This window comes from Protopterus annectens, chromosome 3.part0 (assembly GCF_019279795.1).
Source record: "Protopterus annectens isolate FY-2018-M chromosome 3.part0, PAN1.0, whole genome shotgun sequence".
In the NCBI taxonomy this organism is placed as follows: Eukaryota; Metazoa; Chordata; order Ceratodontiformes; family Protopteridae; genus Protopterus; species Protopterus annectens.
The window spans coordinates 617,807,455-617,831,629 of NC_056731.1; the positions used below are offsets into that span (position 1 = coordinate 617,807,455).

The 24,175-nt window shown below is 39.7% G+C and overlaps 1 protein-coding gene across 4 annotated transcripts in view; it reads right to left on the bottom strand.

Moving 5' to 3' along the window:
- Window positions 1-24,175, bottom strand: part of NOD1 (nucleotide binding oligomerization domain containing 1) — an 849,510-nt gene that overhangs the window by 195,569 nt on the left and 629,766 nt on the right. The window lies entirely within an intron of this gene.

The window sequence follows — 24,175 nt, forward strand, 5'->3', positions numbered from 1 at the left end:
GACCGAGGGGGGAGGGGGAATTAACTTTTAACTAGACTAATAAACTTTAAACTACCCAAAAAGTACTAAGGGAGAGAAAGGAACCACACACACAAAGTTTAGAAAAATCTTTTGACAGAAGAAAAGTGTAAAAAAACTTTAAACTCACAACACCCACACTAGGAGCTCGCTCTAAGATGCTTAAAGAAGCCGCGGCAAATGAGATCAGAGGACTAGAGGGAGGTAGCAGGGTATTATGGGTAGGGGAGAAGCTTGGAGTTCGGATCTTTGGCTAGGAAAGCTGCCAGCTCGGATCCAAATTGGATCCGATACACACAGGTTGCAGATCAAATGAAGTTAACTAATTCAGATCTGCAGTTGCCTGGGCCAGAAGGGAGTCACCACAGTTGTTTTACTTTTTTCTTGTGGAAGAAAAGATCTTTGAAATGAGGTGTCTAGTTGACATCCCAGAAACACAATCCTGTGAGGAAGAGTCACAAAAGACTTTTGAAATGTACTCTTGGAATCCCAGTTTTTGTACAATATCTCTTACCTAAGGCAGACATTCCTGACACTTTGATAAAGACTCTGCAAATACCAGGAATTTGTCTAACTATGGAAAAATATGAATACCCTGTAGCCTGCTCTGAACTATAACTGGAGATAGGCATTTTATGGACATTCTTTGTGCAGTGGATAGTACAAATGGTAAGGCATTGAACTGATATTGTGATCCAGACACACAAAACCTTAAGAAAAGTCTGGATGAATAAGGATGTGATGATAAGCATCTTATAAGTTTAGTGTTACCAAGAAACTTGAAGAGAAAAAGAGGTAACAGGTTGTGAAGTCATTTTGAATCTGGGCACTACCATGAACAGGTTTACGAAAGAAAGACACTGATCTGGTCTCCAAGCATTTTCTTTCTTTGGCACTAAAAATCTTTGAATTAAAATCCTTCCCCACCATGGAAAGACTGGTTATTTCAATCCTGCATGAGATGGAGAACAGGTGGAAACAAAATAGTCTGATCTGGAGGATGAGGAATGACCCATTGGAAAGGAGATATTTCATTCCATTGCCATCTGTAACCTTGAGTAATGATTTTCAGAACCCATTTGTCTGAAACTATCTGTTGACAAAGAGAAAAATGAAGATTCAGCCTTTCTAGAAGAAAAAAGGGGCCAGGGTGGGAGGGGTCACAAAGTCTCTTGAGCAGTCATTCAGACTTGTTGGACTGTCCTTGAATTTGGGAGGTTTGACCCTTCTTTTTGGAATTTCCTTGCCACTTCTTCTTAAAAATCAGTTTACCTGCATTTTGTTTAGACTATTGTTCTGCTTTTTGGCAAAACTACATGAAAAGTTAGAAATTCCCTTAGAAAATTTAGAAGAGGAAGGCTGAAAAAATCTTAGAAATTCCTTGGATCAGCTTACCCTTTCATCACACTTTTTGTTCATCTCTGCAGTAGAGGGGCCACACACTAAATCTCTATCTTAAGGTGAATTTTTATCATCTGAGTTTCTGAGAATGCAGCCATACAAACCTTCTCAAAACAATACCAGTGCCCATTGCCCATAGCCCTTGAAGAACTATCAACAGAGTCATATACACTGTAAACAATGAGTAGTGACCTATGCAACAGAAGAAACTAAATTATTTAAAGCAGATTTTTCATAAGTTCATAGGCAAGTACTAGGCTAGCTGCATTTGTGGCCATTTTAAGCCTAGCCAAGTTCCCTTTCTGTGCTCAAAATAACCTATTCCATTTTGTTATAAATCGGTCTTACCTATATCCCAATGTTGACAATTATATATTACCCCCAATGAGAATAACTGGGATTATACCATAGATAATGTCAGGGGATCCATGTATGGAATAAAGCATTTAGGAGCTGCCTCTGTCCATTAGTAGTACAGGAGGCAGTCCTGGAGTAAATTTTCTGTTTCCCATCCATAGATCTAAGGTATATGATAGCTCTCTTCCTCACAAGAAGGAACCGCAGATAAAACATTCCTCATACTTTCACAATTACATAGAACAAACTTTAGTAAACGGGCATGGCGGTTCAAAATTCTGAAAATCAAAGGTGCATTTGTTTACACTGTTTTCCTCATGTTTATCTATAATTTTCCCATCCTTATCAGAAAGAGTAGGACTGGAATTAACTACGTACTTAGAAGCAATGGGAACAATTAAAGCTATAGGTGCTGGGTCAGGTTTTGGAATAGTGCATAAAAATTTAAAATGCTGAGGAACTTTATACATCCAATCTGCCTTTTTAGGGGTAGTTGGCTATCAGAAAATTGCAGGCAGTACCACACAGACATACACACACACCCTAAAGCACACAGAAAAAGAGGAATGAATGTAGGGTCTGAAAAATCCTTCTGTAACAACTCATTTTATTTTCTAAGGGACTGATAAACCTCAGTGTTCTCCTATTGAAAACATTAGCAAATTCTGGAGATAGTCTCAAGAGAAATTGAACACCCTCCACAGGGAGAATCAGAAACCGAGCTCTCCTCTTAATATGAATTAGAAATCTGAAGGAAAAAAAAACTTGCATCTGTCCCTTCATCTTTCAGTTCATATTCAGAATTTTGAATCTCTTCAGGAAAATAGGTATGACTCTTTCTTTTACCAGAAACTATTAAACATCGAGCCAGACCCAGTAAAATACTCCTGCCCAAAGAAATTTGAGGGAAGGAAAAATAACTTGTATCTGTCCCTTCATATTTCAGTTCATATTCAGAATTTTGAATCTCTTCAGGAAAAGAGGTATGACTCTTTCTTTTAACAGAAACTATTAAACCCTGAGCCAGACCCAGTAAAATACTTCTGGCTAAAGAAATTTGAGGAGGAGTAGATACATGCTTAGTTTTCTGTTTCTTTTTGACAGGAAAAAATGGGTGAACTGTGTTACTAATGGCAACAGCAGCTTCCCCAGTGATGGGCACATCATTCTGACACAAGAGGAAAACCTTCCCTGTTCCCTCTCCCAGGACCAACAAGAGTGGCTCTCCCTTACCCATTGCGAGAACACCAACAGTTGCAGAGGAAGTTGCTAACCCCTGGTCCATAGTGGCTGTGTGTGTTACACCAGAAGGATGTAGGGTAAAAGATGAGTGGTCTGAGGCACAACAAATGGCCAAAGCTGAGTCACCTACCTGCGGCAGAGACAAATTGCTAGCCTGCTGTGGTTGCAAAAGCTGCTTGCTTAACCTTTTCTTTTTGTGACTGGAAGAAAGATTGACCATGGGACCAGTAGTATGTTCCATGGTCAAGCCAAAACTGGTGCCTTGTTCCCAGGGAAGACAAACAGCAAGTGCTGGTCAAAACTACAAGCCTTTAAAAATCATTTTTTGACAAAAAATGTAAAAAGCACTGTAAAATACTTTGCCAGCCCCACCAAAATAAAATTCAATTTCTCCAAAGAAAAAAATGGTTATTTAATATAACTTTTAAACTAGCAGGAAAAAACAGCATTCCTATTTAAAAGTACAATACAGTCTTGTGACAGTCTGTTAAAACACAAAGTTCCTAGATTAAAATACCTTTCCTGAAGAAGAAAGTGATAAAATAGCAACAATATTTAGAAAGTGGAAGGTTCTTCCTTGAAAGGAACTTATCTGCACAGCAAAGAAACAGCACAAGCCAACCATCAATCCTTGAAAGCCTCAGAGGAGCATACTCTTCAACGGCAATAAAGCTCTGAAGAGCTTGGTGTCCAGACTTGTCTTTTAGTCAGCTCAGCTGACGCTACCTGGTAGTTTGGGCAGGAAGGTGCCCTGATGATATGTAAGCTGGGCAGGATATAATTCATATAACTAAGGCTACTTACAGCAGAGATCAATATGATTAGCATCACTAATCATACTGGTTTATTGTTGCTTTTATAGTGCATTTGTTTTTTCTACATATTTTTTCAGGTGTCCTATTTACAGTAAGCCTTATCTGCCTAATGTACAATAAGGGAAAAAGTGTTTCATGTGCACTAGTTCTTAACGCTTCTAGGAATACCCAGAAACACAAAACTCAGTTACTCATATTTGTCAGGGGCAGAGCTTCTCTTGCAGATACACAGCCATAATTAAATTGCATGCATCAAGCAATAAATTTAAGACCTAGCAATGCAGTGTGCCTTCTGGCTTCTGTATAACACAGTAAATTTAATGTATTTTATGCAAGTTAAACTAGACAGTAATGTACCAAAAGTCTGACATTATAACTGGTATTCCACAAGTGAAAAGTATTAAGATCTTTATTCGCTAGTATAGCTAGTGTACAGAGGATCATGTATGGGTAACTAAATAAACAAACAGCTATCAACAGAATATGTAATCACAAAAACTACATCATACACATATTTCAAAAATACCTAAGCAGATTAAATGAATGTTGTTCCAGTAACCACGTGAATTTCAAAGCAAAGTAAAGAAGTAGGGTCCCATTTTATAGAAATCACACACAAATAAGACTACAAACCAAGTGTTAGTGGTAAGTAAGACTAGACTTCGGGGATAATTAACAAAAATCTCAGCTGATACTGAAATTATTTAGTGCAGACTACAATTTCCTTATATATAACTTTATGGTACGGCCAGTCATACAGTATAATGATTCGTATTGCCTTTGACTTCTACTCGCCCATAACCATTTGTTTTGATAAGGCAGTTCCTGTCTGCACCAAATATGTTGAGAAATGTAAAATCAATCCCTTGTGGTGGAAAGCTCACATAAATAAGTAATATAACAAAGGAAAAATTACCTAAAGCTTCTAAGTCATCTTCTTCTACCTACCTTAAGAGCACACACAAGTAACCTAGAAAAATATTAAGGTTAACAATACGAAAGCTCAAGGATAAATATGAACGTAAACTGAAACGTAAAAATAAATTATTATTTTTTTTATTTTATTTAAAAAAAAAATGTTCACCCTGTCTTGTATTCTACCATCTTCACATGCACAATTACAGGCATCCCTTGTAGAAAAAAAAAATGTTCACCCTGTCTTTGTCTTTTCTATATTAAGTTGTATTTTAACTTTCTAATATTGCCTTTACACATGTTAATCCTGTTATATACATGTCATTTTATATTCTCTTATGAAATGAATATTTCATTTTTACTAGTCACTATATCAATTTTAATTTTTAAAATATGTTACTCCTATGTAGTATTTTTTGGTTTCTTTAGAACAACGTTGTAGTGGAGCTTTTCTCCCCGGGCCTCTACTGAAAATGGACATATATCCAGTTAGACTACCCCGATCAACAAATGTAAAATAAAGTAAATAAAATAAAAATAAAATAAAAATAAATAAATAACTAAATAAATAAACAGCTCTTTCCCAGATAATGCTCTCCCCAACCCGATCTGGGAAGCGTCCGTGGTCAGTACTGCTGTTGGTTGTGGAAAAACAAAGGGCGACCGAGGCCCAACTGTTCTGTTTGTACCCACCAGAGGAGATCTTTCTTGATTCCGTAATGATTATCTTGTGTGACAGGGGAAAATCTTGCATGGACCACTGGGCAAAAAGTAACCACTGTAGAACCCTCATGTGCAGCCGTGCTAGGGGAACTAGAAGAAGTGCAGCTGCCATAAACACAACCCTGGCTTGAACCTTTCTTTTTGACATCAAGATCCTGATTTGACGATGAAGGGACTGAATTCTCTCTGGGGTAAGTTTTGCCACCATCTCTTTTGAATCCAGTTCTGTGCCTAAGAAAGTAATATGCTGTGAAGGTGACACGGCAGATTTTTTTAAGCTTACTGTAATGCCTAGCCTGGTGCAAAAAAAAACATTGTTTCGTCCCTTGCGTGCAGAAGCAGATGCTTGTTGGTTGCGGTCAGGAGCCAGTCGTCTAGGTAGGGAAGCACATGGAATTCATGGCATCTCAAGTGAGCCGTAACCACTGTCATGCATTTGGTGAACACTCTGGGGGCTGTAGTGAGACCAAAGGCCAGGGCCCGAAATTGGTAATGACTGACTCCCAGCTGAAAGCGTAAATATCTCCTGGACCACGGGTCCATTTTTATGTGGTAATATGCGTCCTGGAGATCTATCAAGAACATCCAGTCATCTTTCCCTATAAAAGGGAATACTGACTGCAGTGTCATCATGCAGAACTTTGATTTCTTTACGGATTTGTTTAGTGCTGAGATCCAGAATAGGTCTCCAGTCCCCTGTCTTTTCTGGAACTAAAAAGAACCTTGAGTACACAGGCAAGGATGCCAAGCATTGCTAAGCTCTGTGTGAATGAGCCACGAGATGCACAAATGCACTAAATTTATAGAGGCAATGCCTCAGTAAGGGCTGGGGTAGATAGTAATGGGGGAAAAACAGCAATGTAACAAACAGAAAGGCAGTGCAATGCAACTCTAAGCTTCTTTGCTTCCGTAGGATACAGCTAATTATTGCAAGTGTATCGAGCACCCATTTTTCTTTTTTAATATCTTTAATAAGTCATCACATTTTTAAGTTGCAACATGAGGTCACAAATGTTAACAGCAAAGAAAAACAAAGTTTAGTAACGATTTCTATTATTATTATGCAGTGTACATGTTTTCTTAACAATTTTCATTTACTCCAACATTACATAAATCACTCAAATCCTGCCTCTTTAACCTCACTCCTCCTCCTCATGACACCATTGTACAAATATTGTTTCCATAAATTTTATTCATTTTTATGAAATTTGCTCCTTCCTTTCTAAAGATCACACCTCCATTTTTATCCCCTTTACAATATGCAGCACTTGTATTATAGCCAGGTTACATTTTTCTTACATTTTCTAGTAACTGGTTTTTGGTTGCCAATAGTATTAAACTGAAAGGCTTTACAATACATGAGCAATTCAAATGCTATACCCCAGTTTTAAAAAATGGCTTCCTTATTTACTATCATTTATTTGCCCAACATTTCGTCAAAGTGCTTAGTGCATTTTAAAGATTCCCTACAATTTCCTCTCCCATTCCCATCACATCTTCAACATTTAGCAACTATGAACCCTCATGCGCACAGTCCCAGTAGCTGCCTCACGATGCTGCCCAGGTGGAATACTTCCCATTACAGCTTCATTTGTATAAATGAACATATACAAAAATGACCATCTTTTCTATAGCTTCGAAAAGGAGAAGTACTATAACATCAGAACAGGAATTAATGAGAAATGCAATGAGCTGGTACAGAGGAAGTTAAAAAAAATAGAAAGGGACATTAATGAGTACAAGAACAATACTAATAACCAGAAACTGAGGGGAGTTAGAAATAAAGACGGGACTCATGAGGTTAACTACACAAAGCAAGAGAGTTTTATTAATGAGGAAAATGCACATGTAGGGGAAAATATGGGTAATTTGGATGACTTTTCAGAATATCCGTTACTGAGAAGATCAGAGTGGTTAAAGAATAAAAATAACTGTCAGCAGAAAAATTTTCGTTGGACAAGGGGGGAGTGAGGTATTAGAATTAGAACTTATAGACACACCCCACACCAGAAGAGATGATGGTATCCAAATGGATGAGAACAATAAAAGCAAATTCACCAAAGACGGTTTTAGCATTTACAGTTTTAGCAATGTTATTTTAACTAATGAGCATTTCAACTTCCTGTCTAAAGGCCTTAAATATATACCTCAGAAAAAAGGTGTTAGCTAAGGTTTTAATAGATCTTAAGGCTTTCACTAGAAAAATAAATTTAGGTATAATTTTACCACACCGGTGCAGGATTCCAGCCACAATATGTGTTCAGAGAAGTACATACAACACCCTCCCCATACATTCTCAGTTATAAAAACTTTGAATGTCTAGTGGAAAACAGACTTAGAAAGGAATATGCCAAAGTAAAATATAGGGCAAATTTAAATAAAAAAGAGAAAAATGTGTTAACTGAACTCAGACAGAACAAAGAAATCAGGGTAATGAAACCCGATAAGGGAGGGGGAATTGTGATTGCGGACTCCACATATGAAGGGAAAATGAATGACATCTTGAAGGACACTAACAAATATATAAATGTTTCTAAAAACGAAATTAACATAGCATATAGAAAAATAGACATTATACTGGATGATATGTTATGGGAAGGGATGTATAGATGAAAGAATACAAGTATTTGAAAGTTGAAAAGCCAAGAATTCCCACAAAGTTTGGAATACCCAAGACCCATAAGGATGAAACAGATCCACCACTAAGGCCAACAGTGTCAGCAGAGGGATCTAAAACTTTACCACTGGCTAAGTTTGTGGGTGGTAAGCTTAAGAAGTTATGGTTAAAAAGAAGAATGATTTTAAGAGATTCATGGGACTTCTTGAGGGAATTCAACGATAACTTGTACAGTGCAGATATCACATTCGTTACAATAGATGTCATTGATTTATTTAGTAGCATCCCCCATGAGACAAGAATGAAAATGTTAGAACAAATTATTTTCGAAGATGGTGAACTTACAAAAAATGATCAATTATGTTTGAATTTGATTGCTCTAGTACTAAAATACACTTTATATTTTTCAAAGGTGAGTTTTATTAACAAATTCAAGGGGTGGCAATGCGGGTGGCATTTGCCCCTACTTATGCCAATTTAATTTTAGCCAAATGGGAAGAAGAATATGTTTTTAATTCTATTTATAAGGGGCAATGGAGTTTATACAGGAGGTTTTTAGATGACATTTGTGTTTTATGGACAGGTACCTATGAGGTCTTAGAAAAATTTTTATATTTCTTAAATTCTACAACTTTTTTAAGGTTCACCCACAATGTTTCTAAAGAAAGGCTTCAATTCCTTGATGTTGAGATTTACAAGAACAAACATAGATTTAATTCCAAAATGTATAGAAAAAAATTTTCTCTAATTCCTTCCTACATTATAAATGCACACCCAGCTCATTATAACAGGAATATTCTTAAAGGGCAATATGTACGTGCCAGCAGAATGTTATCGGAGGAAAGTAATTATAAGGAAGAGAGTAAACTCCTGGAATTCCTTTTTAAAGAGAGGGGATACCCAATGGATTTGATTCCTGATGTCCAGAAAGAAATACAAATAGGAAGGAAAACTACATTTCAGCATATTTTAGGTAAGCTAGAGTACCAAGAAGAAATAGGGGGCAGTTCGGATAAAGACTTTGGTAAAGCTTTAGTATTAGAATTTAATTCCAATTCCAGACTTGCCAGGAAGGTGATAGAAACTGAATGGGAAAGATTTACAGTGTTCACGGATCTGGGGGAGATATCGAAATAACCCCTAAGAGTGGTATACGGAAATTCTCAAAACTTGAAAAATGTACTAGAGAATAATTACGGAAACAATATAGTAGGGCACAAAAAAGAGGAACTTTTAAAATGTGGGCACTGTACCCAATGTACATATATTAGTAACAAAGAAAGAATTTTGGTATATCTCACCATTTGTAATGAGTGTGAATCCTTCTATATTGGCAAGACAGACCATATGCTACGAAGAAGGATTTACAAGCATATGTATGATATTCAATGTAAGAAAGATTCAAATGCGCTGTATAGACACACAAAAACATGTGTCAAAGCATCCTTCTTATTTTTTATATTAGAACAGGTTACGAAGGAAGTGGGGGGGGGGCTATGGGAAGAAAAGATTGAGTACAAAGAGCTGTGGTGGCAGTTAACATTACAGGCTATTTTATTACTCCACCAGGACTCAATGATCATATCTCCATAGCCCCTGTCATAAAAATGAGAGCAGCCAAGTTATAAATGGCTTTAACTAAGCACAAGTTTTAGGACACTGCAGTTTTGAGTTACGCCACTTAATGGTGCTATTCCCATATTTTACATATTGTTTTACTATGTGTATGTGAACTTTGAAGCATTTTTAAGTACTTTTTAAGTATTTTTAAGCATTTTACATACTTGAATAGTTTTTAAGCTAATAAAATGTTTTATGTTTTTAAACAGATTTTAAATAGATTTTAGGCAGTGCATTTCCTACATCATTTCTATGATTTAATATGAATATTTTCTTTGGATTTTAGATCAATGACATGCTTTATTGAGACAATGGACTGTATTCTCATGTGTGGATTACCTGAATAATTAAGCTAATGGATTATATAATGAGATGGTTCATTTATTGTTTGCATCTGATGAAGTCTTAGCAACTTAGACGAAAACGCTATGTGTGGAATTGTGTTTGTATGTTTGAACTGACTATTAAACCAGCTTTGGAATTCTATCGAGCCGACTATTTTCCTTCATCTATGGTACTTATTTTGTTTGGTTTTGGAGTCGTCTGTGTTTAAGTACCTTTTCCAGTGTTATGTTTGGAGAAAAGGTTAAAATTATTACAAAACATTTTGTGAAAATTAATTTTACAATCTTTAAAAATAAAACAAAACCAACTACAGTTTAAACAATTATAATGAATTAGAGATAATATAAAAATAAGAAGTTATGTACTCACCATAACGTCCCATGTTTGTTATCCATCTGCCTATATTCTTGCTGGTTGGGTTCAGAACTGAGCATTGATTCCGACTCGGCCTAATACAAAAGCTCGACAGCTTTCACTGGCTCGAGGCTAACCCCTATCCCATGATGTACCGGGTAAAACACCCAGTGCAAGCGAAAACAGTATTAGTATTCCTACATATTTATACATATTGTCTAATTGTAGAAAGAGGAATCAGAGACTACAAAACCTACATAACCATATACATATCTATAAGATTATCTGCTCGGTCCTCCAGGAACGTAGGAGGGAGAAGGTGGGTGGGACGTAAGAATATAGGTGAGATAGGCAACAAACATGGAACGTTACAGGGAGTACATAACTTCTTAATGTTATGTTGTCCTATCTCGCCGTAATTCTTGCTGGTTGGGACTGCATCTCTAGCACCTTTATCCTAGGGTGGCTCAGGAAAAAAGACTCTATAATACAGTGGAACCAAAGGAAGACCTGTTCCAGGAGGCCACATCTACTTTGTAATGAGTAATAAAGGTATGAGGTCTCACCCATGTGGCAACTGCACAGAGTCCATAGGAAGTATAGCCTGAAAAGCAGAGGATGTTATCGCTCTCGTGGAGTGGCCTTTTACTTTGCCTGGTAACTGCCTGTTATTCTTACTATATGAGGAGATGCAGTCTGTAAGCCATTTAGACAAGGTTACTTTAGAAACTGGCAATCTATTCCTTTTGTCTGAGAATGACACAAGCATCTGGTCAGACTTCCTGAAATCTTTGGTCCTATGCAAACAGAAGCATAGCTGTCTGTGTACATCTAAATGATGCAATGCATATTCTGCCTTCTCACTATAATTAGGAAAGAACACTGGCAATTCAATGGATTGATTTAGAGTGTTTTCTGAACAGACTTTGGGTAAGAAATAGGGATTAGTTCTTAAGGACACTCTGTCTTTGTGAAAAACTATATAAAGAGGGCATATAGAGAGAGCTTGAAGTTCTGACACCCATCTGGCAAAAGTAATAGCTACTAAGAAGAGAGTTTTCTGCGACAAAAAATTTATATCATAAGATGATACAGGTTCAAAGGGTGGCAAGACTAAAGCAGACAGAACATAATTAAGGTCGCAAGGGGCTGGAGGTTCTCTGATCTGGGGTCTGAGTAAGAATGTACCTTTCAGAAAAGCCTTACATAATCTGAGAGACATAATAGGCATTCCCATCTCCCCTGCATGAAAATTAGAGATGGCTGCCAGTTGAACTCTGATAATAGCTGCAGCCACTCCTTTGTCAAAAAGTTTGGAAAGAAATTCTACAACTGCAGTAATAGGAGCCATAAAAGGTTCTATAATGTGTTTACCAGCCCAGTAAGAAAATCTTTTCCATTTACTTGAATACAGTTTCCTCACAGACAGTTTGTGTGAAGAAACTAGGATATGTTTAACTGCAGGGGAAAATTCATAACACCTGGCTGAGCGTGGCATCGGAGCAGACATGCTGTCAACTTGGGGGCATGGATGGACGGATGGAATGCCCCTGATAAGTGGGTCAAAAGGTCTGGAACTGAGTCCAGAATCCATGGTTCCTCCAACAAATGGGTCCAGAGAAAGGGGAACCAAACTTGTTGTGGCTAGTAAGGTGCAATGAGAATCATAGTGCTTCTCAACGTGCTGGCTTTCTGAAGTACTTTGGGTATTAAAGGAAAGGGGGGAAAGGCATAGAGTAGTCCCGGGGGCCAATCGTGAACAAGCACATCCCTTGGTGACTTCCCTGGAAAAGGAATGAGGGCAAAGTAGCTGTTGCATTTGGCATTCATGGAGGTGGCAAAAAGATTGCAGCAAGGCTGGCCCCATTTCTGGAAGATCTCTTCCGCCATTTCTGGTTTTAGTGATCACTCGTGAGGCAAAAGAATCGCTCTGCTGAGTTTGTCTGCTATCACGTTGGATTTCCCCAGGATATGCGTTGCTATCAGAAAAGAAGCGACCGCCCGTTGCCACACTTGTTGTGCCTCTCGACATAGGATATGACTTGGTTCCTCCTTGTTTATGTACCACACCACTGACATGTTGTCTGTTTGAATTGCAACTGTTCCTATTGGAAGAGAGCCTTGAAATGCCTGCAATGCATACAGCAACGCTCTCATCTCTAGGACACTAACGTGCAAGTGGCTCTCATGTTCTTGCCATAAGCCTTGGACTGTCATTCCCAGATAATGCTCTCCCCAACCCGATCTGGGAAGCGTCCGTGGTCAGTACTGCTGTTGGTTGTGGAAAAACAAAGGGCGACCGAGGTCCAACTGTTCTGTTTGTACCCACCAGAGGAGATCTTTCTTGATTCCGGTAATGATTATCTGGTGTGACAGGGAAAGATCTTGCACGGACCACTGGGCAAAATGTAACCACTGTAGAACCCTCATGTGCAGCCGTGCTAGGGGAACTAGAAGAAGTGCAGCTGCCATAAACACAACCCTGGCTTGAACCTTTCTTTTTGACATCAAGATCCTGATTTGACGATGAAGGGACTGAATTCTCTCTGGGGTAAGTTTTGCCACCATCTCTTTTGAATCCAGTTCTGTGCCTAAGAAAGTAATATGCTGTGAAGGTGACACGGCAGATTTTTTTAAGCTTACTGTAATGCCTAGCCTGGTGCAAAAAAAACATTGTTTCGTCCCTTGCGTGCAGAAGTAGATGCTTGTTGGTTGCGGTCAGGAGCCAGTCGTCTAGGTAGGGAAACACATGGAATTCATGGCATCTCAAGTGAGCCATAACCACTGTCATGCATTTGGTGAACACTCTGGGGGCTGTAGTGAGACCAAAGGCCAGGGCCCGAAATTGGTAATGACTGACTCCCAGCTGAAAGCGTAAATATGTCCTGGACCACGGGTCCATTTTTATGTGGTAATATGCGTCCTGGAGATCTATCAAGAACATCCAGTCATCTTTCCCTATAAAAGGGAATACTGACTGCAGTGTCATCATGCGGAACTTTGATTTCTTTACGGATTTGTTTAGTGCTGACATCCAGAATAGGTCTCCAATCCCCTGTCTTTTCTGGAACTAAAAAGAACCTTGAGTAAGTTCTGGATCCAATTTGGTCTGTGGGGACATCTTGGATGACTCTTATCAAGCAACGTGAGTATCTCTTGTGTTGCATAGTCCTTCTGACCGGGTGGAACATCTGGTATGGACTGGTTTACGGGAGGGAGGGTGGAAAAGGGTATGTAACAGCCTCTGGATAGGATTGTCTGTATCCCTTTGTCTTGGAAGATTTCTTGCCAGGCGTTTGGGTACAGTGACAAACATCCTCTGACTGCCTCCAGAGAAGAGAAGGTGAGCCTCTTTTCAGGAGCGCTGGAAGGGACTCCCAGAGAACGCATCTCTGTTGCCCTGATTCTGCAGACCCCCTCTGCCGTGAGATCGGTGTCTTCCATTAGCACCTCTCTCTCGGCCCCTGGGGGGAAGTGTCACCACGTGCGTCAGCGAAACCTTTTTGGGACTTGCGGAACCATATCTTCCCATCTTTCTGACCTTTGGGGAAAAGGTCAAGATGGGGTGGAAAAACAGACTCCAACAGCAGACAAGGTTTTCCCTTTCTGCTTGCACCTGGTCAAAGTATTTTTCACCTTTGGTCCAAAAAGGGATGAACCATCAAAGGGGGCGGTGGTGAAGGAAGACTTGAAGGGTTCAGCAAAATTGAAAAGATGCATCCAGGAATGTCTCCTTAGGGAAATTCCTGTAGCTGCTGCTCTGCTCGCTCCATCGGCTACATATGAAATCAGTCTCATGGAGGAGTTTACAATGGAGTTGGGGGGTGGAGAGCTGTGAGGAAACTTTATCTGTAGTCCCCGAAGCTACAGAATCCTGAAGGGTATCTCCTAACTCTTTGAGGAGATCCCTTTGAAGCCTGGTAAAGTGGGTCAGGTAGTTCAGCGACCGTAGGGTAAAGGCCACTGAAGAAAAGGCACGCTTTCCGTATCTGTCCATAGTCCGTGACTCTTTGTTGGGAGGATGAACAGATGAGGTCTCCGATAACTCCTTCTTAGTGGCTGCTGCCACCACCATCGCATCTACAGGGACACCTTTGGTTAGAAACTCCTTCTAACTAGGGGCAGTGATAAATTTGTTGGCCTCCGTGGAACAGGCTCCACTGTATTAGGGGAAGTCCAGGCCTTATGAAACATGACATTAAGTAATTGGTTATAGGGGAGAGTCAGCCAGGAGGTGGAAGGGCGAGACCCAAAAGCGCCCAGGTATAATGATTCGTCCTCTCAAGGGTTGGTGGGCATCCATCCACCCCTCTGTTTCAGGATCTCGAGGATGTCAGAGAAAAAGTCAGAGGGGGACTATGCAGACCTTTCAGAATCATCCAGATCGGTATCTGATGTAATAGACTCAGGGAGTCTATGTGCTTCCTCTTGCACAGTCTCCTTTGAGGGACTTCCTCAGAGGGATACTCTGGTGAAGTTTCGGAGGAGACAGTGTTGCCCGCTGAGGCTTCCTGAGGCTCTGGATCTCTACGCTGGAGGAGAAGTGGTGATGAAGAGACTAATCCCGTTGCCTGTGTGGGAAGAGAAGATGTACCCGAGAGTGGAGCTGTCTGGGAAGACAGCACTCTCTCCATCAGCTCAAAAGCCCCCTCACTCCGCACTGAAGAGATCCTCTGCTCCAAAGATGTCGAGGAACGACTCTGAGGCAGAGCGGGCGGCTCCGAAGCCGATGTAGGAACCGAGCTCAACCTCACCGAGGCACTGAGGGATAGAGTCAGATCGGACAACTGTCTGTGCAGACTCCCATCCCTGGACCGAATGGGTTAGCTCCCAGACTCCATGAGATCCGAAGGACCTGAGTAAGTCGGAGGAGATGCCAGAACAGATGATCCTGCCCTGATTTTGATGGTTCCACTACTATCTGACCCACAATCTCTGGCTCTGAAACCACAACCGGGGTCGGAGGAGGAATTGGAGATAGTGCCTTGGACGGTCCTGAATCCTTTGGGGTCAGAGATGATAAAACTTTTGCCAGTGCCGGAGTTTTAAGCAAGCTCTTCACCACCTGCTCCACGTCATCATCAGATAAGCCCCTGGAGGAACGGGAGGATAATGAGGGAGATCTTGCCCCGTCCAGAATGGGCGATCTCAACATGGGAGTGACCAACTCCAATATTGGAGACCATCTCCTGCTCGGTAACTCTACCGGCTCTATGGACACTGATGGAGCCGAAGAGGATGATTCAGGTCTGTCGGAGCCAAGAACCCTCAGTTCCGATGCAATAATTTTTTTCGGCAGTTCCGAAGCTGGAGTTGCAATAGTAGGTCTCTTTGAGGTTTTCAAATGAGAAGTAGAAAGAGAAGTAGGCTTGGAGCTCTGAGAAACCTCAAAAGATTCCCAGAAAGGACCCTTCAGTAAGCCTCCAACCATCAACTTATTTCTACGCTCCCAGAACTCTACTACTAAAGCCATGACAAATCGTGTAAGGATCTTGCAAATGGATGGTGGCAAGACAATATACACAGCTAGTGCGACCACCCGTAAAGGAAATTTTTTGAGTACACTGATCACACTTTTTAAACCCAGATTGTTTATGCTCTTTCTGTTCTCTTTAGAAATTTTTTTAAAAGAGATATGCACTCTACTATCTATGCTAAACCAAACTACTCTTAAGGTACTAAATATTAGAACACCAAAAAACACGGCTCTAACACAAACTACAGAGCCTTCTAACTATAGTAACATACATACCAGAAGAATACAGTGGAAAATATGAACAGCAAACTCGCACTAACTCTAATGAAATTCTTAATCAAAAAAAAAAAAAAATTGTTTTTGTTTTAAATACACAGCAGTAGACTATTAGAAACTAGAAAAACTATGTAAGGAAGAATCCTCTAAGTTAAACGAATTCTTCCAAAAGGGAAAGAAGACACACAGAAAGGAGATCAGCCTTTTAAGTTAAACGGGCCACTGAGAACCCTCTAACTTAAATGGATCTCTTGTTAAACACAAGGGAAAGACACTAGACACATGACAAAGGGGTCAATAGAAACTATTGCAACAGATAGTAATAAAGTACTTAGCCAATGAGCCAGCAGAAACACCTCTCGATCGCTTGAGCGGAAAACGAGATCTGGGTATTCTACCCAGTGCATCATGGGATAGGGGTTAACCTCGAGCCAGTGGAAGCTCTCAAGCTTTTGTATTAGGCAGAGGGGGAACCGATGCTCGGTTCCGAACTCAACCAGCAGGAATTACGGTGAGATAGGACAACATAACATCATTGGTTTAGAATCTATACAAGGTATATTACAATCACTTAATATTTACAGATATTTTACACAGTTTGTAGAGAAATTAAAGGTAATTAGTCTAATAATAATAGGAACTGCAATATGAAGAGGGGAAAAACAGGCTTATGGTATATTTAGAGAGAAAGTCAGGGAAGAGAATTTGACAGCAGTAATGAAGTAAGTGAAGAAGGGAGAGTAAGGAGGTATTAAGAATTAAAAGATACTTGTTCATATTTAGGGATATAGTTTATCCTGGTTTTGGGCAAGAACAGAGCCAGATTTTTTCTAGAAGCCTTTCAGTCTGGTTTTGAAAGATGGGATGGAGGATAAAGGTAAGGAGTTCCCGGCCACAGCAACCTTGTATGAGTACAGACAATGCCCAGCAGATTTGCTAGGTTTGTACACAGGCAAGAGTTTTTGGTCACTGGATCATAATGACTGACTGGGAACATAGTGGTGTAGAATGTTTTTTTAGTGCTAGGCAGGCAGATGGATGCTGGATAATTTGATATGTGGTAAGAAGTTGTGCATATGTTAGTAGATGTGGAAGTTCTAACCAGTTTAGGCTTTTCGGTGCTACCAATGCAAGGATTTCTCCCATTCTTTTCCCTTATATCATGTCATGAATGCAAGCGGCTCTTCCCTGTACAAAGGGGGGTCATTAACTGACCCTGGAAACTACAGAGCCAAAAGTCTAACCAGCCCATCTACAAGGCTGTGGAAAGAATCATGGCTCTTAGCAAGGACTTAGGTGACCCCCAAATGCTGGACACAACCCAGTTTGGCTTCATTAAAGGTAGGTCATACTTATTCAACCTGGTGGACTTCTTTGAGAATGTCACCAAAGCCATGGACGAAGGTAAGACAGTGCACACAGCCTATCTCGACCTTACCAAGGCTTTTGACAATTCCACACACTGGCATCATTAAAAAACTCTCCCGGATAGGGATTATCCCTTACGTTACTAGATGGGTAGCCAACTGACTCACAGAACACACACTGTCAAAATTGGCAACTTCACCTCCACCAGTAGACCCATCATCAGTGGAATACCACTGGGGTCTGTGCTGGGCCCCTTACTGTTTGGCATCCATTTCTCAGAAGTCCAAGCCAAAGTAGATGGTCTTTGGCTCATCAGGTTCGCTGATGACTGCAATCTAAGAGCAATCAATGAGTTCCCCAACTTTGTCAACATATTACAAGAAGAGCTGACACAAACAAATGATTGGTGCCAAAGCCGGTGGTCTAAAACTAAATGCAAAAAAATGCATTATTATTCCCTTTGGAAAAATGAAATTCCCTACAAATTACAATATTGACAGCACCTCCCTGAGTTCAACCCAGTGGTGCAAAACTTGGGAATAAGGGTTGATAGCAATCTGAACTTTGGTCACCAAGTTTCAACAGTGGTAAGGAAATCCTTCTACATAGCTCACCTCAAAAGCAAGGGCATAGCATCCAGGTCAAGGGAATTTATAACTCCCCTGCACTCGACCTTCATCAGACCACTAATAGACAATAATACACCCTTTTGCATGTACCTTATCAGACACCTACAGCAGCTGGAGAGACCTCAGAGGTTTCTCACTAAGAAAAATACAGGGACTCCAGATTATGACCTACATGGACCTGTCACTTTACTCTGGCCTATACAGCAATCTCCATCCCTGCCCTAATGGAAATGCTGCACATCTGTAAGTCAAATGGCACAAGATACACTTACTCTAGGGATCTCAACCTAGCTTGTAACATTAACAGAACATGCTGGACAGACAGATATGTCTGTTAGAGACTTCCATTTCTCTGGAATAGACTTCCTATTCACGTAAAACAAATCTCCACACTGACCCTATTCAAATGCAACCTAGGTAATTGGATGGGATACCACAAATTTGCCCTTGGGGTGGCACCCATGTCCCTTATGGATAGGGGTTGACAGTGTTGATCGCAGACCCGCTCTGTTCATAAATTCATTCTGCATACTACCCAAAAAGACCAAATGGGTATACTTGGGATTAACATGGCTATGCTTGTAAAGGCATTAGGGCAGCTAGCCTAGTAATCTCCTATGAACCTATCTATCCTGTCCCTTGTTAACTTCTTTTTCCTGGAAAACAACTGAGGTTTACTGCCAGTCAATAATGACAGTCATTACAGATTCATATTTTTCTCTTTCAGGCCATTCATGCAATGCTTATTGTTCTGTTAACATTTTAAGTGATTTTGAGTTAACTGATGCTTATGTTATTAAACTGCTTTCTGTAGTCAAACTTACAGGGTTTGAATCCTTTCATCTCCATCTGCATAACTTTTGTAACTTTGAGCAAGTCACTTAACCAGACAGTTCTCCTGGGTCACCCCTGAAAAGGGACACTTCGCCCACTTAGTTTTCCTGGTTAACAACTGAATAAAATATTTAAAAATGTTCCATTGCTGTCTCTCATTATTTTTGGCTTTGTCCAAAATTCTTGAACAAATAAACAGAAGTAACCTGGACTGTTCCTTGTAAATTTGTGGCTCCAGCAAATTGTTGCAGATTGCGTTCACTAACTAATGAGAGGCAAGCGGGTTTCAGATTTTGTATGCTACAGAAAATGTTTGACAATGCAAAGCTTGTTATTCTTTCAACTTTCTAAGTAATTAAGATAAATACTTAAAAGCTGTTCCTGATTTTGTATCCTTGCTTCTGATTCTTAAACTAAAAACTTGAGAAGGCAGAGGGGAATTGCAGTGTATTAATCTGACATTAGCGAGCAAAGAAAGATTTCTTGGCCATTATTTATAAATTTATCCATTTACATAACTTCAAGAAAATATCTGAAGTGTGAAGTCATACAAGTGGCTGTAACTGATATGGGTGTGTGTAAAAAGAGATGCTAAGAGAGAATACGAGAATAATTTGCTTGTTTTGTGTGTTTGTCTGTGACAGCGTGTGTGAGTGAATGTGTGTGGTAGGGGGATGGACTTCTTCAACTTACTCTCAAGTTTCTAATGAATGAAGAGCTGGGTGTGTGATAAACATAATATTTTACAACTGCTGTATAACTTTTTTGTCTTAATAAACAGTGTAAAGAAAAAATGTATGTTGTAACCAAGTGAATATTTTGGCAAGCAAAGAGAAATTGGGGGTATCAAAAAATTTAAAGTGAGGTATAAGCTACCTTCCAAGTTCTCACATGTTACTCAACTGTTCGTCACTGTGCAAGACAGTGAAGTATTCTGCATTTTGAAGATGGAAGGCAGAATATGGCTGTAGTTTCTTTAATTCTTTTGTTTGCTGGCGTTATGGATAGTATAGCACTCATGGTGTTGGAATCTGCTATTACCTACATTGCTTGATTGCTTGATGCTGACTGGAGCTCCCTGACTGTGGTTTTTTTTTTGGGGGGGGGGTTACCTGGCTTGCCCATCTGAGGCCTTGGACATTTGCAACTTTAGTTGTTCCTCCCAAGATTCTCTTAATGGCTGAAGAACTGGGTATGTGATAATCAAGTAGAAAGTAGCATTTTAAAAATACTGTGAACTTCCTCCCTAGCTGTTAGTAAATCTTCCACATTTTGCCCATCTGTTCCACGTTATGACAAGTAGTACAATGTTCCATATTTTGAAGGTGTAAAGTTGACTATGGCTGCAGTTTGTTAAATTCCTTTACTTGCTGATGCTGTGGATGGACAAACCATGTTAAACTCTATGAAAATGAAGACACCTCAGTTTAAGAATTTAAGGAAATGTTACAATTATCTCAGGCCATCTAAAACTACACATTCTTAAAGTCTTCTGCTGATATTTCCTCAGATATAGTTGTAACACTCAGAAAAATCTCAACTGCATAAATTAAAATCCTACATATCCCAAAAAAATATTAAAATCCTGGAATGGGTTATTGTGACCAGATAATCCCTTTTGAGTAACATCCTTACCCTTCACCTGTCCCCATTTTTGCAAAAATGTCCATGATTTTGCTTAAAATTTTTGTCCGGGCTCCTATAATTTTTGTTCTGGTAAATCACTCAATTACATCAGTAATTAGAGTTTTATATTTCTTAACGTTCAAAAAATGCAAATCAATTTAAAACTTCTTCTGTTAACTTTTTAAGTGAATTAAGTAACTTATTTATTTATTTCAGTTTGATTACCGGGGAAGTCCACTGTGCCAAGAAGTGCCCATTTTCAGCGGAGGCCCGGGGAGAAAAGCTCCACAAGCAGTACAATGAAACATGGTTACATAAAGTTAATGGTATAATACAAGAGTAAGATTCATACAGTCAGGAAATATATTTACATAAAATGTGCATAATGAGCAAGCATAATAAAGCAATACAGTGCCGAGAAAAATAACGATAATACATAGATGTGCAAACGTTTTTTTTTTTTTTCTTTGTGTTCATGATTTCATTCTCCTCCAATATTTTTGGCTTTTTTCAGAATTCTAGACCAAATAAGTTAGAGATATGCTGCTGCCTCAAAACATTCAGATCTAAACACTTCTACTGGTGTTATTTCAGCAAACCAGAAACTGGGTACTGGGAAGTTAAATGTTGCTGTATTTGCTTGGTACAGTTTTTGTCTTTCTCAGAGCTGTTTTCCATGAAAAAAGCTGGAAAACTAGTGTGTGTCCCAGATATTTCATTATATTTGCCCTTAACCTTTGGAAGATAGTCGGCTGTTATACTCTTGGCAAGATATAATAACCTATACAGCTAAGGCTACTGCAGCAGTGATCATTCAAACATCTACTGTTGTGACAAGTTCGACTTACACAACTGCACCCCCCCCCAAAATTCACTTAAAGCTCCCCTTATACGAGTCAGGTTAAACATAAGGAAATCATCTGTTAAACTTCCATGTAAAAAGAATGACAGTAGTGAGAATCACAAGCACCTTGTACAGCTTCTGTAACCTATTTTAATTTTCAATTTTTTGCTTGAATTACTCTGATTTGTTTTCTCTGTTCTCAACTCCCTGTAGTTGTAAATGCCCAACAAAATAAAGTAGCTGAAATGCATGTTTTAAGGCTTCCAAACTTTTAGTCCAAGTGCTGACAGACTTCCCACATTCTTCCCAAGGTGTCAAAACTACCATCGTAATCTAGGAGCTGATAACCGACCATCATAATCTAGGAGCTGATAACTGACTATCGTAATCTAGGAGCTGATAACCAACCACTCTTGTCTCTACTTCAAAGAACATTTAACATACATTTAAACTACTTTGCTATTCACCAGTCTCTGAAGTGGGAAGCTGTGCATATTATCTTGAACGATGGAAATGTGCTATATTTGTTTAAAAATATTTACTTACAATGCAGCACAGACAAAAAAAGTCCAACTTTCTGTTCTTGAATCAGGGTTAATGATATTTTCTCTTTCTACAGAGGCACAAATGTGTTTGTGCAAGACATTTCCCCCACCTCTGTTACATTGGTAGCTATATCCTTGACTTGTTACAAAGCAGCATACTAAGACTCCATCCAAACCATAATCCTTCAGCACATTTTTTTCTGTATTCAGAATATTACCAGTGTTTATAAGATCATGGCATTCACTGTTTTTATGTAATGAAACTGTCTTTCATTTTTAGCAGTGGATTATAGGTAAGTTGTTAGGATACCAAAAAGCGTATCAGTGTCCACCTATGAATACCAATGTAAATAAAGCACCAAGTACGCTGCTTCAAGCACAAATGAACAAAAAGTCCCCAAGGCGATCAGATACTAAAAAAAAAACACACTCCTTTAATGAAATTTTACATGTATTTAGTGCTTTCATCCACATTAAGTGGACTTCATCAGAGTGATGGAGTGTGTTTATTTTAGTATCTGATCGCCTTGGGGACTTTTTGTTCATTTGTGCTTGAAGCAGCGTACTTGGTGCTTTATTTACATTGGTAAGTTGTTAGGATGCATTATACTGGTATGTTTTTTTTTCATATGTCCTACATGCTCCACCAACTAGCTACTGTGCCCCAGCAAGAAAAGAAAAGTACAGTTGTGTACACTTACCATAAATGTAGATGTTCGAGTGTATTCACTGTTGCAGTCATTACATTTGGGTTATCCTGCTAGCAGGTTGCCCTCAGTCAGCCTGAATTCCAAAGTCTTGGGTCCGGCGTCGGTTGCTGTCACCTCTTCCCTGACGTCAGGTCGTCAGGGGTATAAAAGATGCAGCCGACAGAATTTTATTTAGTTTTTCTTGCCCCAGATGTCAGGTGCCCCCAAAAGGGTAGGCTAAAATTAGGTAAATAAAACATACATGCACCAAAATAATTTTTTACCTTCCTCTCCAAGCAAATACACCATCTAGGTTGTATAGATTAGAGAAGTAAAGATAAGTTCCAGCAAAAATAAGGGGGATGGCGGGTGGGTAACCTGGACTGCAACAGTGAATACACTCGAACATCTACATTTATGGTAGGTGTACACAACTGTACTATGTTATTCGTGGTTCACTGTTGCAGTCATTACATTTGGGTTGAGTCCCAAAGCTAAGGTTGGGGGCTGGAGCTAAACAGCATTAGGAGCGGCTATGAGGCCCTGCAGAACTGCAGTGGCAAGCCTGCCCTGGATTTAGAGTAAAGAGGCAGATTGTAACGTTTTGTAAAGGTATGCACTGAGCTCCAAGTAGCAGCCTTCAAAATGTCTTTGGTTGGTACTCCCCTGAGAAAGGCTGCTGAAGTGGCTGCAGCTCTGGTTGAATGTGGCCTAATGCCCTTAGGCACTGGTTTGCCATGTTGTGAGTAGCAGAAACGAATGCAGTGACCTATCCACTTTGAAATAGTCTGCTTGGAGATAGCCTTTCCTTGTGATGCTGTGGCATATGCCACTAGTAATTGCTCTGTCTTTCTGAAAACTTTAGTTTTGTCCAAGCAGAATCTAAGTTGTCTGTGTACGTCCAAAGAATGTAGAATTTTCTACCCCTTGTTCTGTGGATTTGGATAAAAAGTTGGCAAATGAATTGTTTGGTTAAGGGCTACACTGGATACCACCTTAGGTATAAAAGTAAGGTTTGTTCTCAGAGAGACCCTGTCTGGATAGAAAATGATAAAGGGTTCCACAGCCATAAGAGCCTGTAGCTCTGAAACTCGTCTTGCGGAAGTTATTGCTAGGAGCAGAGCTGTTTTCCAAGATAAGAACTTTATGTCCGCAGTAGCAGCTGGCTCAAAAGGAGGTAAGGTGAGCTTTCCCAAGACATAATTGAGGTCCCATGCAGGTTTTGGTGTTCTCCTTGGAGGCCTTAAGTTTTTGGCTCCTCTGAGGTACTGCCTTAATAAAGGATGAGAAAAGAGTGGTGGCTCTGTATTGTAATGAGTCGAAATGGCAGAGGCATGGATTTTAATTGATGAAAAAGATAGGCCTTTGTCCAGCATCTCAGTTAAATATTGCAAAATCTGAGGAATATTTGGGACAGCTGTATCAGTTCCTTGAGCTTGGCTCCAAGCGCAAAATCTCTTCCATTTCCCAGCATAGGATTT